This window comes from Pinus tabuliformis, chromosome Q, assembly GCF_031772625.1.
Source record: "Pinus tabuliformis cultivar Carrire ecotype Pingquan chromosome Q, CPIR1, whole genome shotgun sequence".
NCBI classification, from domain to species: domain Eukaryota; kingdom Viridiplantae; phylum Streptophyta; class Pinopsida; order Pinales; family Pinaceae; genus Pinus; species Pinus tabuliformis.
This window is the reverse complement of record NC_142296.1, coordinates 573,907,310-573,928,257: the sequence shown is the minus strand read 5'-3', so window position 1 is coordinate 573,928,257 and position 20,948 is coordinate 573,907,310.

The following is a 20,948-nucleotide window of genomic DNA, read 5'->3' as shown; positions in this document are numbered from 1 at the left end:
TTCACTACATTTTTCAAATATATGTTTTGAGGAAGTTAGGGTTTTTGTGAGCTCCATAATTTTGTGTCAAACAAACCTAGGGAAAATCGACATAACTTTCATTCTAGGCAGTAGATTTGGATTCTTTAAAATTGGTTTAAAGTGAACATACTTTAGTTTTTGGTGTAGCCTTTGAACTTATTAAAGAGGAAATGTGTCAAGTAGTGGTCTTTGCTATGCCAAACTTCACAAAAACTTTTATCGTGGAATGTTGTTTTCAGGCAAGAATGAAGACCCATTGCATTTCAAAGTCATGTAATGAAAGGAAAGTATTTACACAAACCTATTTATGAGAAGGAAATGTTGGAGATACTAGATGTACTAAAGAAATGGTGACCTTAACTAATTGGAAGACACCTCATGGTAAGAACAGATCATGATAGTCTTAAATACTTTTTGCAACAAAGATTATCTTCAAAGAGAAACAAAAGAGGTTGACAAAGATGTTTGGTTATGATTTTGAAATCATCTACAAAAAAGGGAAGAAAAATGTTGTTGCAAATGCACTCTCAACAAAGGATGAGGATGTGGAATAATTTCTTTGTGTCATTTCAATTATCCAACCTAAGTGGATAACCAAAGCAAGGGATGAATGGAAGAATGATGAAGAGGTGTGGTCACTCATTCAAAAGTTGTGGTAAGAACCCAATACATCTGATACATTTAGCTGGAAAAATGATTCATTATGGTATAAATATCACTTATATCTTGTAATAATTCCAAGCTAAAATAAAATATTCTTTTGGAATTTCACACCTCTTCCTTAGGAGGGCACTCAGGATTTTTAAAAACTTACGATAGGGTTAAAGAAGGAATTTTTTTAGGATGGCCTTAAATCTCATATTCAGAAGTTTGTGGCAGAAGGTTTGTTTTACCAAAAAAAAAAAAATTGAGACAACTAACAACCCATGCCTATTACAACCTTTAGCCATTCCAAGTTAGCATTGGGAGGAGGTCTCAATGGATTTTATCATAGGTTTACCCAATTCTGAAGGAAAGAGTGTCATCATGGTGGTATTTGATAGACTTACCAGGTATGCATGTTTTTGTGCATTGTCACATCCTTCTAAAGCTAGTACAATTGCTACTACATTTATGGAAACAATTCAAAAGCTTCATGGAAATATAAAGATTATAGTAAGTGACAGAGATCCCATTTTCACTCAGAAATTTTGGATGCAATTATTTTCTTGTCTTTTTACTCAATTAGTTCATATCTCACCTTATCATCCTCAATCTGTTGGGAAAATTGAGATAGCGAAAAAATGTTTGGAAGGATATCTCCATTTCTTTGTATATGATAAAAAAACAGAATGGTTCATGTTGGGTAGCGGATCCCCTGCGTAACGGTTTTGGGGCTTAAAGCCCACAGTTTAGGGTAAAGATATTGTAAAAGTTATGCGAAGTGTGCAAAGCACGAACTGTAATGGGTCGAGTCAAAGGGTTGTCTACCTGAAAATAATGTAAAATAATAGAAAGCGAGTCAACTTGCCCATGGTCCACGGAACATGGGAAGGTATAAATAGGGCAAAGTTCTAAGGATAGAAAGTAGCTTTGGGGGAAATATCTTAAGTATTATGGGTTTTTAATTACAATATTCACTCTGAGTCTGTAAGTCCGAGTCATGGGAGTTAGCAGGTAGATAGAGGCTCTGTAGCTATGTGCGCAGAGGCCCGGTAGAGTCCGTAGTTGTGTGCATGGACCCTTGCAGCTTAGTGCGCAGGGTGGAATTGGAATATACTGGATCAAATTTAATAAAAGATAAGTTGTTCTGTAAATATTGTGTGTTTTATCATAGATCTATATCTCTATGCTTATTTTTTGAGTTTATGCATATCTGTATGATTTATGGGTGTGCACACTGGGTATAACTGTTGAATTCTCTATTAAAGACCTTAAGAATTAGATCTAATCTATAATAACCACAATAATAATAAGAATCTAAGAAGTGCCTCGTCGCTGAGCTACATGAAGGCCTGACAGCTATGCAGAGTAGTACGAGTGGAAACCTGGTTCCAACACCCTCCCCTACTACCTGGGGTGATTTGATAATCAGCCTATGAGTGATCTCAGTTAAGAATTATTAAATGGGGGTATTACAGACTCATGTGCTAGTGTGTGCCTAGGTTATTTAAGCAATGGATCAATCAGATTGAAAATACATAGACACTTGAAATGGAAGACAGTAGAGAAACACAGTAAGAAAATATAAGAACACAAGAAATTAATAAGGAGTTCACCCTATCCTCCAGGGCTACATCTCTTGTCCAGCTTTCAGTGGTGGCCTTCTTTTATTGTGTCTTAAAGTAGAGAATTGCAAATAAGGAGCTCAATGTGAGTCTCCTAACATAGAATAGCTTGGCAGGGTGGTTCTTGGATTCCCTAAGCCACTAGAGTACACAGACTCTTGGTCTTACCAGTTTTTTGTCCTGTCAGGTCTACAATGGAAGGAGCCCAATGTGGTGCTCGGTCCCGACAAATCCCTCTCAAGGATGGCTCGAATCTCTCAAGCCCTCAGGTGCTCGACGTTGCCTTTGGTCAGCTCGGCCCTCTATCTTCTTACTGCCTTTTTCTTTCTTTGTTTTCTCTTCTCTGTTCTTCCTTTTCCTCTACCTTCGGCATTCTCCCTTCCTCTCTCTGTGTGTGTCCTTTTTCCTTTATTCCTGGCTTCAGAGCCATTCCAGCTCATGGCTATTCAATTCCCCTTCCAACTCCATCAGATCGCCTGTTACATCTTTGCTTGGAATTCCTTGTCTCGACGTCATCATCAAACTCACAGGGAGTGGCTATTTGTCCTCCTGCGAACTGTGCCAGCTTGCTTCGTCAGTTAGGTTCTTCAGTTACGTCATGGAATGAGTCAACTACCACCTTGGAAGTCAAATGGAACCTCAAATTCTTTTAGAGCACAGTTTAATCCTTCGTTACATTCGGTCTCCCTGTCGAGCGCGATCTCAGCCGTTAGATCTGGATCCCCCAAATCCAATGCCATCCGCTCATTTGGCGCGGTTGACACGCTCGACCATTAGCGCGTGATGAGTGGTGGTTTTCTGTCTCCTCCGCTTTCCATGTGTTGGGTGCTGAGTGGAATCACTCCGTTTTCACCAAATCTGCTTATCGCCCAATGATTCCCTCGATAAATACCACCGGTTTTTGGAGCGCGGGTTCCGCCTTAGCCTTTAGCCTTTTTCCCCATGGTTTTCCTGACTCCCACACGACCGAGTGCTTGGGGCTTCTCCTTCTTGAGGGTTTTTGCCCAGCGATGCACGATTGCGCTAATCGCGCATCAAAAACTGCCTCCATTTCCCGATCCAGGCTTCCCAAGGGCTAGTTTCACCTCCTGCACAGTCTCCATGGGCCTCGGTCAGTGCGGTTTGACTTAGGTCCTCGTCATTCCACATTGGCTGCCAACTGCCACTGTTTTAGAGTTGTTTTTGATTGCTGCTCTAAATTCTTTGAAGTCTGTCCCGACCTGGTACAGCCATGGTTCTTTTGATTATTCTTCGTGGATCCAATTCGGATCATGGCCTTCCCACTGAAAAAGCTTTTGGACCACCAAAAGTTGGTTTTTTTTTCAAGCATCAACTAAGTGAGGGTACTACTATCTCACTTTTCCAATCTCAATCCACTTTGCACTGCTCGACTTTGAACCTTTGAGCCCAATTCTGAGGTACTCAACATCTCCTATGCGCATTTTCCTCACCTTCCTGTCCAAAACTGTGTCTTCCTGTAATTCATTCAGATATTCAGGTAGCAGGTCATCAATAGAAGGCAATTGACTCTGCCCTTCAGGATCCTCAATCATTGAAGGTTCAAACAATCTCAAGAAATCTGCATTTACAACTGAGTAGATGTGAACGTAAGCTAGTAGATCAAGGTGAAAATCGTTTTCACCAATCCTCTCAAATATCTTGAAGGGTCCATACCTGATAGGCTTTAGCTTTTTACCTTCACCTTGCATCCTGTCCTTGCTAATATACAGCCAGACCTGGTCACCAACTTGGAAACTATGCTCCACCCTATGCTTGTCATGCCTTGCCTTGTATTTGGCTTGGCTCTTTTCTAGTTGTTCCTGTACTACCTAGTGGATCTCCTAGATCTGTTCAATGAACCTAGTTTCCTTGTCCACATCACTGTGTCCATCAACTGTGGTATCTTTACCAAAGACAAAATCCAAAGGAGACCTTAGTGTGAAACCAAAATAGGTTTTGAAAGGAGATCTCTGTGTAGAAGAATGTTTTGCTCTATTGTAAGCATGTTGCACATAACACAAGTGTTCATCCCAAAGCTTAGGATGTTTGCTACAATATCCTCTAAGTAATTGGATTATTGTCTTGTTAACTACTTCTGTTTGGCCATCGGTTTGTGGATGAAAAGCCATGCTTTTCTTCAGTTGGGTGTCCATCAGTTCCCACAGACTTGACCAAAACTTCCCCACAAATTGGGTGTCTCGATCAGATATAATAGAAGTGGGTAATCCAAAATGAACCCATACATGTTCAAAGAATAGTTTTGCAGTTTGTTCAGCTGTAATCTATTTATTACAAGGTATCAAAATACACATTTTGCTAAACCTATCCACAACCACATACAAATAATCATGACCCTTTCTAGACATAGGCAGCCCCCAACAAAATCCATGGAAACACTTTCCCAAGGGTGAGAAGGAACTGGTAATGGAGTGTACAAGCCTAGTTTTCTATTGTTGGGCTTGCTTTTAGCACACATAGTACACCCTCTTACATATCTAGAAACTGTCTCACTCATTTTTGGCCAATAAAAAAATCTTTGCAGCTGTGCCACGGTTTTACTTACCCCAAAGTGACTTGATATCAGAGAAATGTGTGCCTCTCTAATTATCTTTACTCTCTCTATTTGTGGAATGCAAAGTTTCCCACAATGATATAAGAGTCGGTCCTTCACATGATAATCCAATTCTTCTACCCTTTTTCCTTGACTCAAAGTTGCATATACATCTTTAAATTCTATATCTTGAGCATATTGTTCAATGTAGCTTTCATGTAGCACAAAATTATGCTTAAGTATAGTAGATGGATTTATAATGGGTCTAGATAACATGTCTACAACTTTGTTATGTATGCCCTTTTTATATCTGATGACTAAATGAAATTGTTGTAGAAAACCCATCCACCTGTAATGTCTTGATTGCTGCAACTCAGTTTGGGAGTGTAGATATTGAAGTGGTTGATGATCAGTATGTATTATTGTCTCTTTGCCCATTAAGTAATGTTTCCACTTACACTCTGAGCTAATGCATACAATTCTTTATCATATGTGGGATAGTTAACTACTGCAGGATTAAAAGTCTCAGAATGATAACATATGGGTTTACCATGCTGTGTCAACACTACTCCCATGGCATAGTCACTGGCATCTGTTTGGATCTCAAATGGTCTTTGTAGATCAGGAAATGCTAGTACAGGGGTTGTACTGATATTTTATTTTCAAGGTGTTGAAAGATTTCTGATGTTAGCCTCCCCACTGAAACACCTTCTTCAATCCTGTCAAAGCATGTAAGGGAGTTGCAATTGAGGAAAAGTTAGAAATAAACTTCTTCCAATATTGTGTTGCTCCTAAGAAGCTTCTCACTTCTGTAGCAGACTTGGTTTTAGGCCAGTTTACAATGACTTCCACTTTCGAGGGATCTATTTTAAATTCACCACCCCCTCCTATATGACCCAAATAATTTAGAGATTTTTTGCCAAATTCACATTTTGAGAGTTTAACATAAAAAAAATTTCTTTTCAAAACATCTAATGTCTGCTTAACATGCTTTAAGTGTTCCTCCCATGTTTTACTAAAAATCAAAATGTCTTCCAGATACACAATAACAAAATCATCAAGAAAAGGTCTGAGTACATCATTCATTAATCTTATGAAAGTAGTAGGAGCATTGGTTAAGCCAAAAGGCACAACGAACCACTCATACAATCCCTGCTTTGTTTTGAAAGCAGTCTTCCATGCATCCTATTCTGCAACTCTGACTTGATGGTATCCACTATGCAAGTCCAACTTGCTGAAATAAATAGCTTCCTTCAATTGATCTAAAAGATCATCTATGCGAGGAAGGGGATAACGATTTTTGATTGTTATCTTATTTAGTGCTCAGTAGCCAATGCACATTCTCCATGAGCTATCTTTCTTTCTCACCAAAACGATTGGTCACCCACATGGTGATGTGCTTGGCCTGATGAAACCCTTCTTGAGCAACTCCTGCACCTTCTTCTTGATTTCAACATTCTCTAAAGCAGACAACCTTTTATACATGTGGCTGCAATGGCTATTTCATCTCTTGAGTCTGACCCCAAATCTTTCTGGATAGCTGCAACAATATTCTTCTTGCCCTTGGACTTCTTAGGTCTCAGCTCTGGATGTAGAATCCAACAATGCTCATTATCATGCCCATCCTTTTTATAGTGAGTGCATGATGCTTTTCTTTTCTATGCAGTGTTTGCCTTTCTTGCTTTCCACTTCTGCTTTCTTTTCTCCTTTCTCTTGCTTGCAGTGGGTTGGGATGGTCCCCCAACTTTTGGATTTCCATTCTTTCCTCTAGCTTGTAGATGAGTAGAGTGTACAAAAACCTCATCTATACTGGTGGGATTAAACTTGAGGATGGTATGCCTCATGCAGCTATGTAGACGACCAATGTACTTCAAAAGAGTCTCTGGTGAGTCTAATGAGATTCCTAGAATCAATGCTCTCTTTCTAAATTCTTGAGTGTACCCTTGCACACCTTGCCCTTTCGACTGTAGAAGAGTTTGCCAACTCATCATGGCTTGTTGCATGTAGGCCAATGGATAGAATTGCTTCTTGATTGCAGAAACAAATTCACTCTAGACAGAGATAGTCTTACCATGTCTTTTCATGTCAGCTTGGGTTCTGCCTTCCCACCAAACCAAGGTAGTGCCTCCTAGGCGTAGGCTTGCTAGCTGAATTTTGTTCTTGTCTGAGTCGATGTTCTGTACTCTGCAATAAACATCAATTTGTCTAATCCAATTGTCCAACTTTTCAGCATTTAACTCTCCATCATATATAGGCAAGTCAAATTTAACATCTAGCTTGATCAAAGATGCTTTCTTATTATGCACAGGGCTATTAGGAGGTGTGAGAAAGTTTTCTTCTTTCCCTTTTCCTTTTGAGTGGTCATGGGAATGAGACTCATCTTCTTCTTTGTCTTGTTTAGAACCTGATGAATCTTCATCCTTATGCTTTCTAAAGTCCCTATACATTTCTTCTACCATAGACTTTATAGCTAGGAAACTTTCTATGAATTGAGGGTCTGGCCCCACAGAACCTTCCTCTAACATTGTCTTCCGAGGATAGACTCTCCCAATTTCAGGATTAGTTTCGACCAACTCTCCTTCTCCTAATTTGAGCTTTGATCTAGTGAGCATTCAATAGCTAAACCAACACAAGCTTGTCTAACCTTACAACCTAAAGCTCTGATACCACTTGATCTGATAATCACCCTATGAGTGATCTCAGTTAAGAATTATTAAATGGAGGTATTACAGACTCATGTGCTGGTGTGTGTCTAGGTTATTTAAGCAACGGATCGATCAAATTGCAAATACATAGACACTTGAAATGGAAGACAATAGAGAAACACAATAAGCAAATATAAGAACACAAGAAATTAATAAGGAGTTCACCCTATCCTCCAGGGCTACATCTCCGGTCCAGCTTTCAGTGGTGGCCTTCTTTTATTGTGTCTTAAAGCAGATAATTACAAAGAAGGAGCTCAATGTGAGTCTCCTGACACAGAATAGCTTGGTAGGGTTGTTCTTGGATTCCCCAAGCCACTAGAGTACAAAGACTCTTGGCCTTACCAGCTTTTTGACCTGTCGGGTCTACAGTGGAAGGAGCCCAATGTGGTGCTCAGTCCTAACAGATCCCTCTTAGGGATGGCTCGAATCTCTCAAGCCCTCCAGTGCTTGATGCTTCCTTTGGTCAGCTCGACCTTTTGTCTTCTTACTGCTTTTTTCTTTCTCTATTTTCTCTTTGTTCTTCCTTTTTCTCTACCTTTAGCGCTCTCCCTTTCTCTCTCTATATGTTTCTTTCTACCTCTGTTCATGGCTTTAAAGCCATTCGTGCTCATGGATTTTTGATTCCCCTTCCAACTCCATTGGATCGCCTGCTACAGCTTCGCTTGGAGTTCCTTGTCTCGGTGTCATCATCAGACTCACAGGGAGCGGCCACTTGTCCTCCTGCGAACTGCGTTAGCTTGCTTTGTCGGTTCGATTCTTAAGTTACGTCATGGAATGAGTCATCCACCACCTTGGAAGTCAAATTGGACCTAAAATTCTTTTAGAGCATGGTTTAATCCTTCGTTACATCCAGTCTCCCTGTCAGGCACAATCTCAGCCATTAGATCTAGATCCCCTAGATCCAATGCCATCTACTCATTTCGCGCGGTTGACTTGATTGACCGTTAGCGCGGGATGAGCAGTAGTTTTCTCTCTCCTCCACTTGCCACATGTCGAGCACTGAGTGGAATCGCTCTGTTTTCACCAAATCTACTTATCGCCCAAGGATGCCCCCAATAAATACTACTGGTTTTGGGAGCGCGGGTCCCACCTTAGCCTTTAGCCTTTTTCCCCACAATTTTCTAGGCTCCCACGCGACCCAGTGCTCAGGGCCTCTCCTTCTCGAGGGGTTTTTCCCAAAAAATCGTGCATCAAAAAATGCCTCCATTTCCCAATCTGGGCTTCCCAGGGGCTAGTTTCGCCTCACGCGCAGCTTCCATGGGCCTCGTTCAGTTCCCTTTGACTGAGGTCCTTATCGTTCACGTTGGCTGGCAACTGCCACTGTTTTAGAGGTGTTTTTGATCGCTTCTTTCAATTCTTTGAAGTCTGTCCTAACCTGGTACAACCATGGTTATTATAGCTCCAAATCTCACTCTTATGGTTTGTGATGCTGCACTCATGGCCTAGGGCAACCCCTCCTTCCAGACCTGGTCCTAAAATTTAAAAAACAGTGTTTTATCCCTTATACGCGACATTTCCCTGAGTTAAACGCGTGTACACGCGGGTCTGTGTATACCCAACCCGCGTGTATGTATTAAAACACTTAAAAAAAATAAAGAATTCCTTATTTTCGGGTGGGGATCGCGGGTTTCACCTGCTGATCACCTGTTAGTGCCCGTGGCCCAACTGTTCCCAACCAACTCCTAACTAAAAAACTACTTTGGAGATGGTATAAAAAGACATCAAAGGGAAGGCCAAAGGAAAAAAGAAAAGAAGAGCAAGATTATTATGATGAGATTTTCCCCTTAGACCAGGTCTGAAGTCCTTGGTGCCTTCTACACTTCCCCCATTTTGCATAGGAAACCCTTGTTTCCATGTGTATTGGTGATCATTCATTCTTTATATCACCATTGAGTAAGACTTGGAAGGAGCTCTTGTTGGAGGCTTGAGGCTGGAACGAATCCGGGAGGAAGTTTTGCTTGGAGCCTGCTGAAGGTGTTTTAGGTGAAATCTTTTCGTTATATGTACTTTACTTGCCTTTATATAAAGAAACACGTCTTGGTTCCCGAAACAATCTTTCTTTGTGCTTATGAGATTCTTGTCTTGAATTCTTATGCAAGTAGTTACTTAAAGATTTTTATAACTAACTTTATAGCATGAAGATGGTTTTCATATAAGTATTTGTCCATGTACTGCTGTGTTCTTTGATTTGTTTGATTTACAGGTCAAAGGAGAAGAAGGGAACTCCAAGAAGGGTTTGGACCCTAAAGGCCTTCTCGAACGTAGGACCTTAGGTACGTACCCTAAACATTAGAATTTGCTTACAATAAAGATAATGGCTGTGTGTGTGTTTCTTTGAATAAGCAATTTTCAGTCTGGTAGAGTCTCAACCCAAAGGACCCTAGGTGTACTTTCCCCTCAACCATAATTGGCGACTCCGCTCGGGACAACACTCTTGTTGTTCCTAGTTTGGGTAGTCTTCAAGCCAATCAAAGCTCAACCCCTCTGTTTGCTGGCTCTGACTGTCTGATCTGTTCTTGAACTCTAAGTTTTTCCAGTTTTTTCAGTCTGTGTTTTTTATTTTTCTTGAAAATCTTCAGATACGCTGTTTTTCTGGATTACAGTAGCGTATATATGCAATTTGAACTAAGTGAACCCGCGTATATGCAGGTTTCCTCAGTTACAGTGGCGTGTACACGCATTCTGCACATCACTGCAGGCGCGTATATTACATAATTTTCAAGATTTATAAATTTTCTTTTTGCTGAATGTTTGTCTGGTGGTTTGGGTCAGTTTGAAGCAGTCATTTTCCAGTAACAGTCCTCTGTTTAACAGGGGGCATCTTGTTCTGAACTCTCTCTAATTATAAGGAGTATTAGTCTTGTTTTCGTTGATTGCAAGCATCATTGTTTTTTGACACACAAGATTTCTGGTTAAGAATCTTGACTGCTCTGTTTTGGCAGAGTAGGAAGATTGGATTCAATCTTTGTGTTCATTTTGTTGTGGTGACCCTTTTGTTTTCTTAACGAAACCATTTTTGTGACCATTTGCTCCTTCGTTTCAGGAAAGTTGTTTGTTACCATTTTCTTGAAACTTGTCTTTTGATCTCTTGGACTTTCATTGCTGCTTTTGATTGTCAAGAGCGATTTCAAACACATTTATTTTTGTTGGGTTTTCATCATTTGAAAGGTGTCAATTCGCAAAAGTGTTTGGTTGCCTATTCTTCAATCATTAGTGTCAGTATTTTTGAGAGCATTCCTTGAAAAAGACTTCTTTGTTGTTTGAAAGAAAATCTCTTGAAAGTTTTAAGTTTCGCTTTCTTAAACTTGCTTTTCAATTGATTTCCTTTTTTGCGAAGTGAAAGTGCTTTATGTTTATCTTAGAACTTGTTTTTATTGTTTGGACGAAATGATTGGTAACACGTCATCTTCTATCTAAGCATTTTAGTGGCAAGACAAATTTGATAAGTGAGAAACTTTCCTTCTTTGTTTGCAGAGTAGTCTTAAAATCTTGCATTCACATATAGTTGTTGCATTAGGATAGATTTGCATCCCTTTTTATGCATACATAGCTTTGTTAGCTTTTGTGAGTGTGGAGTCTGAAAAGAAAGCAAAAAACTTTGTTTTATTTGAAGTTCCTCTGAACCCTGTAGAGATTACTTTTCATCGAAAAACGAAAAGTGCATGTGCATGTAGTTAAGTTTTGTTTAACTTCTTTTGCGTCAAAAAACACCACTAGTTTCATCTCCATTACCTTGTGACTTAAAGAACAGCCTAATAAAATCAAGCGCTAACTAAAATTCACTAGAACTTTTTGTTTTAGTCAGTTACACCAACAAGTTTAGGATTTTAGGGCCTTGGATTAGGCGAGTGGAGAGTTAACTCTCCAAGGCCACATAAAACGTCAAACATAAGAGTCTGAATAACGAGAGAAAATCCAATAGCGTTAGGAAGACCAGGAAAGCTCCGGATCTGGGAGTTAAGCACGAGGGTCTGTGAAGACAGGGAAGAGAGATACCCCCTCTCCTACTTGTCCAAACTTACCTCACGACTGTTCCGCCTGGCTTCTGCGACAAGTTGGTACCCATAGTTGCCTCTCCTAGGGATCTACACAGGTGGCTGCGGAGGGGAATCCCGTGGCACCTGAGGTTGACGTTGTATCACTCTCGACAGTACTACTGGAGGGCACCCTTGCGAAGCTTGGGGGCTTGCACCGGGGCAGGCTATTGTTAGGAGGTCAGCGTAACTTCCTCTGACACCTTCGCTGATAGGATTGGGCCCTCATCATCCCAGACTATCTTCGGAAGGCCCCTTGATTCACTTTCTCGTATTTTGGTGTCCGGTCCTAATCACCAGGAGCGGAAATACTTGGAAGTTGTTTGACTGGCTGATATCTTTAGGGACTTTATAGTGTGTGCTCTTTGTTCCTTGTATATCTTTGGCTTTAGGTATTTTTGTCTAGTCACGTTTGGACTTTGTGTTCTGAGTGACCGGCTTACCACTCTACCAATCTTGAAAGGCTTTTGGTCATTCTTTCAGAAGTTGTGGAGTTGCCTCCTCAAGGGCAAAGGTTTTGATTGCTTATCCATATTCTTTGAAAAGTTATTTCTATATTCCTGCAAAGGGAAGGGTCTTTGGATCAATTTAATATGGCTAATATTCCTGTGGAAACCAACCAAGGTACCCTTCCAAAAGGGGATCCTTGTGCTTTTCCTTTCTTTGGAAACGTTGGTACTCCCTTGATGGCCACTTTGAATATTCCTGGGTTGAATGTTGGACTACCCGTTTGGCTGTGGTCCACTCTGAATATTCCAAATGATCTTGAAGCTTCTCAGTTGAATGCTTTATTTCAAGGGCATCACATGGGTGCTCATTGTTCATCTTCTTTCAAAGAGAAATCTGGGATTCCTTCTTCGCCTCCTTCTTTTCACAAGAAATCTAAAAAGAGGAGAACGAGGAAGTCAAAGAAGAAGAATAATTCTAGCACTTCATCTTCAACCTCTGCAAGTCATGTTGGAGATGAGCCTTCAGCCACTGCTAGTCATGCTGGGGGCACAAGTCTAGTCACTGCAAGTCACACTAGCACTTCATCATCAACCTCTGCGAGTCATGTTGAAGATGAGTCTTCAGCCGCTGCAAGTCATGCTGGGGGCTTGAGTCTGATCACTGCAATTCATACTAGCAAAGAGTCATCAACCTCTGCGAGTCATGTTGAAGATGAGTCTTCAGCCGCTGCAAGTCATGCTAGGGGCATGAGTCTAGTCACTGCAATGCATACTAGCAAAGAGTAACCGACCTCTGCAAGTCATGTTCAGGACTCTCCGCAAACCACTGCTAGTCATGTTGGTGGAATGGCAGTTGGTAAGAAACCTGGACGTAGAAGTTTTAAACCTAAGTTTCCTTGTAAGATATGCAAGGGAGACCATCTTACTCATTTATGCCCTAGTATTCCAGAGGTCCCAAGGATATGGTCTGAGTCTGAAAGTACTTCTACTCCTAAACCTGATATGGTTTCTCATCAATCCCATCAACCATCGGTTGAAAATGTGGTAGAGCCAGTGCAATCGCTGGCCGATTACACTCCTCTTTTGGGGGGTGAAGTGCCTAACAAAAGAGTTTGTTTGATCTCTAGTACAGAGTCTTCTAGTATAGGGGGCATTCCGGTTTCTTCGAATGTTCCCCCTCCAAGTTCTAAGAGTGTTTCCTTTGATTGGGGTAGTCTTGTTGAGCCTCGTCTTCCTTCCGCTGCACCTTTCCAAATAAAGGTCAGAGTGAATTCCACAAATGTCTATCGATGTATGGTGGATGAAGGATCCTCTGCAAGTATTATATCCTCTTTGACTTGGAAAGCTTTGGGTTCCCCAAAGTTGTTGACATCTCAGAGTCAATTGTTAGCCTATGATAGAAGGCCTGGTGAATCTATGGGTGTTCTTCCTCAAGTGCCTATTACTTTAGGTGGGAAGATTGTCTTAATCGATATGATGGTGGTTGATAGCCCTTTAGACTTTAATATGCTACTTGGGCGTGATTATGTGTATGCTATGAATGCTGTGGTGTCATCACTCTTTCGAGTAATGTGCTTTCCTCATAACGGGAATATTGTCACTATTGATCAGCTTGCATCTGATAATCACCACCCTAATTCGACTTTACTGCAGAATGCCCCTTGATTTGTTCCAAGTGTTCAAGTAGACTCTACCCCGCCATGGGTGAATTATGTGGCATTGAGTCCTCAATGTTCAATTGCTTCTGAGAAGGATCCGTTGACTTATTATTCTCCTTCTTGGGACTTGGTCCCGGCAGTTGACCAAGAGATTCATCCTATAGGGACATGGGACCCTTTAATTCCCTCTTTTGATCCTTGTAGTTCTCATGATTTCTTAGAACTTGTTTTGCCTTCACAGGAGGAACTCTTTGAAGCCATGAGTTATGACTACCAAAGGAGTCCTTGGTCCGATCCCTGCAAGGGGTTTGTCTAGAAGAACTATTATGCGTAAGCTGCAAGGCTGCGTGGTTCCCTGTACCATATTGTATATATGAGGTACGCATTTTCAAGTTTTGTATTCTATAACACAAGATCTTATATGAAGTTTATATGTGGGATGTATTAACTTCGTGTCTAGTGTTCCTATTTATGTTTGCAGAACTTGGAAGATTTCTCCTTTGGAAGTTTATGGTTTGTCCGTTCTGACAGGTATTGGTTCTCGAAACTGGCATATAGGTTAGGTTTTTCCACCTGCATTGTGCATTTATCAGTTTCCTTTCCCATTTTTCCTTAGGATCGACCCCACCAAGTTATGGTGCGGAACCCTCTCATTCCTTAGAAGTATCATGACTTGTGTGGTAGAGCCTACCTTATCATGGGTGCCCTAGTTAGTACCTTTTTGTCGCTTGGCACTCATGCTGATTTTTCATCCCTAGGCTCGGGAGTCCTCTTTAGTCCCGCCATGACTTATGCATTGAAGACTCATTCCTCTTAGCTTCTTCACTTCGTTCTAGCCTTATACCCTAGAGGCTCCTTTGTGTTGAGTTGTACTATTGCATTGCATGTTGACCATTTGCACCTTTTGGCCTAGAGCCGGCTTCACTTGGACTCGTGTTTAAGCCAACTTTTGACCATGACGTCTGCAAAATCAACCTTGCATACCTTTGACTTCTACAGCTTGACATACCGTGATCCGTGGAAGGAACATACCTCTGAGTGTCACTGACCAGTTTTCACCTCCCTGCATTGAGCATAGGAACGTTCCCTTCCCAGGAACTAGATCATATGTTTCACCGACACTCGTTCTTTCCACTGTACCATAGCATTCTTTTATTCTTTTTACGGCTTAACAGAAAAAGACAAAAAAATTAAATATTCCAAAAAAGAGCGGGAACAGGGACATTATTTCCATTTATTGTTGGCAGCTAGAGTCAGTCGTGTCTCCCTTGAACAAAGCACTCAAAACAAAGTCTCCTCCGCATGGGTGGGATTTAGTTTGACTTAGGTATGCCATAACCTTGTTATTGAGTCAGTTCTCCCCCGATTGGTTATCTCTTCCAATCATATGGAGGTTCGTTCGTGCCTCCTGCATGGCAAACTTATACAGAGTCATCCTATGCTGCCACATAGTCACATTGAGCCGTGATTTTGTTCAAGGGAAGTTAGCTTGAGTCGGCCTCTCTGCGATGTCTCTTGACTCATTTTTCAGTCGGCCATCCCTGGTTGTCAGTATCATGTCTATCATCACATCAGTTATATTGGTCCTGTACTCATGCCGGTTTGAGAAGGTCCCCATTGACTTCTTGCTGGCGGGTCTTGTCCTTATCAACGACGACACCTTGCTCTGAGGACAGGCCTAGAGCCACACCCTGGCCCTATTTTCATTATTGATAGGTCACCTTGTGCGTAGCATCGATCAGTATCATGGGTCTTTGACTGAGTGGTTTCCCTTGTGTTCGACATCAGCATACATTATCACACATTGGGATTCGTGTAGTACCTTGGTTTCCATTTGACCCTATTGGTGGATACCTCACCTCTGTGTCAGCTTTCATTATTGGTTGGTTCAGAGGGTTTCTACCGTGCGCTAGCCACATCTTGTGTACGCCGGAAACGTACTTCGGTTGGGTTACTACATCTTTTTCGTCTGATTCCTTCCACATTATTGGCCTACGGGTTACACTCGTGTTAGATTGATGGAGGATGCCTTAATGCCTTCCTTCTAGCGGATCTTTCCCTATCGACTCCGACTCATTGCTCTGGGGCAAAGATCTAGAGTCCATTTGGCAGTACCTTGGGGTTTGCAGTCATTAGTGGCAGATCCTTCGCTATCGACAGTGGGAAACCATCATTGTCTCCTGATCGATAGATTCTTACAGGTGTTCGACTTCAGCTCATCTATTCACACTTGTTAGATTGTACTGGGTACCTTGACGCTCATTATCATTATCGGTGAGTAGTCTCGCGTTTGTTAACGGTATACATCAATGATCGGTAATCAAACGATTTCTCACATGGTCGACTTCAGATCATTTATTCCCATGGTGTAGAAATGTACCACGGCGGTCGGTGAAGACCTCAGGTTGTATCAGCATTCATTGGTTCACTTGACAGTTGCTCCTGTTGCTGCTAGTTGACACCACTCCACCTTATATGTTGCAGTCAGTCATGGCGACATTCTATATGCTGGCACCTGAGTTTGCAGTGTAGTACCATCCTATTCCATCATGTTCAGTTGGTACCTTTTGGGATCAGTCTTTGATATCAGTGGTCCGTTGCATCTTTCAGCATCATTGACAGTCTTATATGTGATATTCAGACATGTACTTGCTCCTTATGATCAGATGATCCATTATGTATCTTCCAGTCATTTATACTTGTATACTTAGTGGATCCGCTTGTACTTGATATGCGGACATGCTTTACTTATTCTGAGCATGGGTATGCCCACCTCAGACAATGTTTCTTTCTGATCTCCTTTTGGTGGCTTGGCAGGCTGAATTCTGGTGAAGTCCTCCTCGGTCTCTCGACAGACTTCCTTTCCATGTACTTACATAATATATTTCGGCCATCATGTTCCCCTTCTGACCTCATATATTAGGGGGCATCTGTTATAGCTCCAAATCTCACTCTTATGGTTTGTGATGCTGCACTCATGGCCTAGGGCAACCCCTCCTTCCAGACCTGGTCCTAAAATTTTAAAAACAGTGTTTTATCCCTTATACGTGACATTGCCCTGAGTTAAACGCGTGTACACGCGGGTCTGTGTATACCCAACCCGCGTGTATGTATTAAAACACTTAAAATAAATAAATAATTCCTTATTTCCGGGCGAAGATCGCGGGTTTCACCTACTAATCACCTGTTAGTGCCCATGGCCCAACTGTTCCCAACCAACTCCTAACTAAAAAACTACTTTGGAGATGGTATAAAAAGACATCAAAGGGAAGGCCTAAAGGAGAGAGAAAAGAAGAGCAAGATTATTATGCTGAGATTTTCCCCTTAGACCAGGTCTGAAGTCCTTGGTGCCTTCTGCACTTCCCCCATTTTGCATAGGAAACCCTTGTTTCCATGTGTATTGGTGATCATTCATTCTTTATATCACCATTGAGTAAGACTTGGAAGGAGCTCTTGTTGGAGGCTTGAGGTTGGAACGAATCCGGGAGGAAGCTTTGCTTGGAGCCTACTGAAGGTGTTTCAGGTGAAATCTTTCCGTTATATGTACTTTACTTGCCTTTATATAAAGAAACACGTCTTGGTTCCCGAAACAATCTTTCTTTGTGCTTATGAGATTCTTGTCTTGAATTCTTATGCAAGTAGTTACTTAAAGATTTTTATAACTAACTTTATAGCATGAAGATGGTTTTCATATAAGTATTTGTCCATGTACTGCTGTGTTCTTTGATTTGTTTGATTTACAGGTCAAAGGAGAAGAAGGGAACTCCAAGAAGGGTTTGGACCCTAAAGGCCTTCTCGAACGTAGGACCTTAGGTACGTACCCTAAACATTAGAATTTGCTTACAGTAAAGATAATGGTTGTGTGTGTGTTTCTTTGAATAAGCAATTTTCAGTCTGGTAGAGTCTCAACCCAAAGGACCCTAGGGGTACTTTCCCCTCAACCAGTACCAATGGTTCTTTTCATTATTCTTCGTGGATCCAATTCGGATCATCAGGTGAGACTTCAGCCCGCACTCCACAGAATGTTGTCGAAAGGGCCGATAGTGCAGGATTTGTTTGGCTAAAACACTTTTCAACCTAGGTCAGGCCCCATGAAGCCAACAAATGGTTCCATTGTCGAGACCACGATCTGCCTAAGGGATGTCTAATGTTGAAACACTGGAACCCTACGAAGAAAGAGATTAAATATTGGGGATCATAAGCTTCACGAGTTCGTGGTATAGGAAAAAAAAACTCTGTAGATATCTAAGAAGAGGTTGCTGGATCACTACATATATATAGAAATCCATGAGATCTTCTTCGCATCCTTCTCGACAGAACTATATGAGTGGATCACGAGGCTAGCTAACAGTCAAGGACGGTGTAGACTTGATCAGCCCATTGTGTGGACTCCAGATTTGGTGCGCAGGCTAGACGTGTTTGAAGATAAAATCGCACGAGCAGTAGATCATTGGCTGGATCAGATAATAGGTGAGTTTATCACTAAGTTCGCGATAGACACAACTGTGAGCTACAACGAAGAAGAGTGGAATTTTCTCAAAGCACTGCGAGGTAGGTATATCAAATCATTGAATACCTAGATGAAAATGTTGTTATGTGAAAAATAGGTTATGCGAATCCATTGATGTCTGGTATAACGCGGAGTGGAAGAGGCTACCAAGGGACCGAAGGATTGGGGAATAGTCCCCTAATTTCACTTTCGCAAGAAAGCGAGGAGGAGCTTGCTCGGTTCTCTCCGAGAAGTATGGTCTGGTTGATAAGGCAACGCATTCCATAGTTACCACCTCCATCCATGCCATCACCCACTTCACCTATATCAACCCTATCTTCACCCACCCCACCTCCACCTCCACCAAGAGTTGGAATGGTGAGTGCGATCAAGTTGCCCGTATTTAGAGGTGTAGGAAATGAGGAACCAGATCAGTTCTGGTTTGTGATAAAGGCAGTATGGGAAGCCCAAGGCATTACGGATGATAATATTTAAAAGGCTACTTTAGTGAGCACACTATAGGATCGCACGTTGACATTGTATATCAAGCACTCTAGTGATCATCCAAATGCCAAAATAGTGGAGATTCAGGATGCTTTGAAAAAAGAGTTTAGCCAACCGAAATCAGAAACTCAGTCTATCATTGGATTTAAGGAAATTGTGATGCTTCCAAGCGAGACTCCATGGGATTTGGATCAGAGGCTGAAGAGCATGATACGTGAAGCTAACATGATGCTGATTGATGCATAACACTGCGCATGGTTTGTGGCGTCTTTGACAACACATCTAAGGATGACGCTATCATAGTAGAAGATTTCAACCCAGGCAAAAGCATTAGAAATAGCGATGAGGTTGCATGGGAATTTGATACAAGATCCTGGGTTGGTAGTTCTGTAGATCCACGTGCAACTACAAAACCTATGCTTGGAGATGCATAATTTGAAACAAGATAGGGTGCCCTGCTAGAAGCGCGAGATGAAGTGAGGTGCATAAAATGTAGAAGCCACGGCCACGATAAGGATCATTGTCTGGCATTCGCGAACTATTTGGCAGGGGGAGGGCCAATGTTGTTGAGACCGGAGGCATAGGCAGGACCCAGCATGGCACCCACGCTCTAGTGTGCGATCTTTCAGGTGGGAGGAAAGAACACAATGAATGACTGTCATCTATTGCAAAAGTTTACATAGACCCCCCAGCAGCTATTTTGCAATTTTTTTAGATCGATGGGCCACAATGAATGAGACTGTCAAAGTTATGAATTGTTGATGGATCGAACACCTGCCTACAGGATGCAGACTGAGGCGCAAGGTCAAGATCCAGCTGCTGCAATAGCGCACGGTGGGTTCCAGGGATGAGGATGGGGTTGAGGAGGAATGGGACCCGGACGAGGCCATGGACAATTAATCTGCTACAATTATGGAGGACCTGGGCACTATGCGCGTGACTATATGAACCCCACTAGAACATTTTGTCTGTACTGCTATCAGCTTGATCATGAAGTGTTTGATTACCCTAAGGTAATTGCACAGATGTGTGAGAAAGGAGTGCTTCAGACTACTCCAATGCAAAACATCCAAATGATGAGGTCTGAACAATGCGAAGAAGACTCCAACATGAACATGGTGCTAAGGAGTAGTAAAACCACAGGGGAAGATAAGAGGAAGTAACCTGAGGAGAATACATGGGTTCAAAAGGCCCCTACAAAGCAACCCGAGTTTGGCTTGGAACATGCGAAATAGACATTTATGGAAGCTAAGAAAAGATTTGCGGAGGCCTCTACTTCAGGTAGTAAGGATCAAACTGAACCAGAAATGGATCCTTCTATGCTAACTACCTTTTTAGAGACATGCATGAAGCTACTATGAGACAATAAAGTAGTTAAGGGATTACAGGAGCTAATAACTAGGTGTACAGGGTCGAGCAAACCACGTGTGGTTCGAAAACTAAGAAAGCATGCTTTGCGCACTAGGCGAGAAATGCGATTGATAGCTCAGATTGGTGACTTTGAGATGGATCAGGTCATCCTGGACTTAGGTTCGGATGTGAATGTGCTACCTAAACAGACATGGGAACGCATGGGTAGGCCCACATTACAATGGTCTCCTATTCAATTACGGATGGTGAACCAACAAAAGATCTTGCCCATGGGGAGATTGCAAGGAGTAACAATGGATATAGAAGGCACGAGCACACAAACAGACTTTGAGGTAATAGAAATTGTGGATGACAACAACCCTTATTCCGCATTATTAGGGATAGACTGGGCCACAGATATGAATGGAGTCGTTAACATAGAGAAGCAGAAGATGATATTTGAGAAAAGGCCCCTACACGTAGTTATTTCGCTAGATCTAGTTGAAGGAGCATGCTACACTAAACCCGTATGTGATGATGGAAGTGATGATGACTTGGATTATATCTACAAAATAACTGTGTGGGATCAATATTGGGTAAATCTGACTATGGAGGGGTAGATACCATGGGAGCATGCAGATTCTTCAGATTCAGAAGAAGAAGATGAACATTGGCATAATCGGTTGAGCCAGGTAACAACGCTAAACTCTAATATGATGACAAAATCACTGCATTGTGTATTATTTTAGGATTGATATCTATCGACGTATGATGGGTTAACAGTGGTGGATGAATTCCTGAACAAGTTTGAGAGCGTGGTACCAAAGAACCATAGGTTCGATGCATTAAAATCGTCATTGCGCGCAATGCCTGTGCATTGGTGGGAACACATGAAGGAACCTTTGAACATTGGTGTGGCT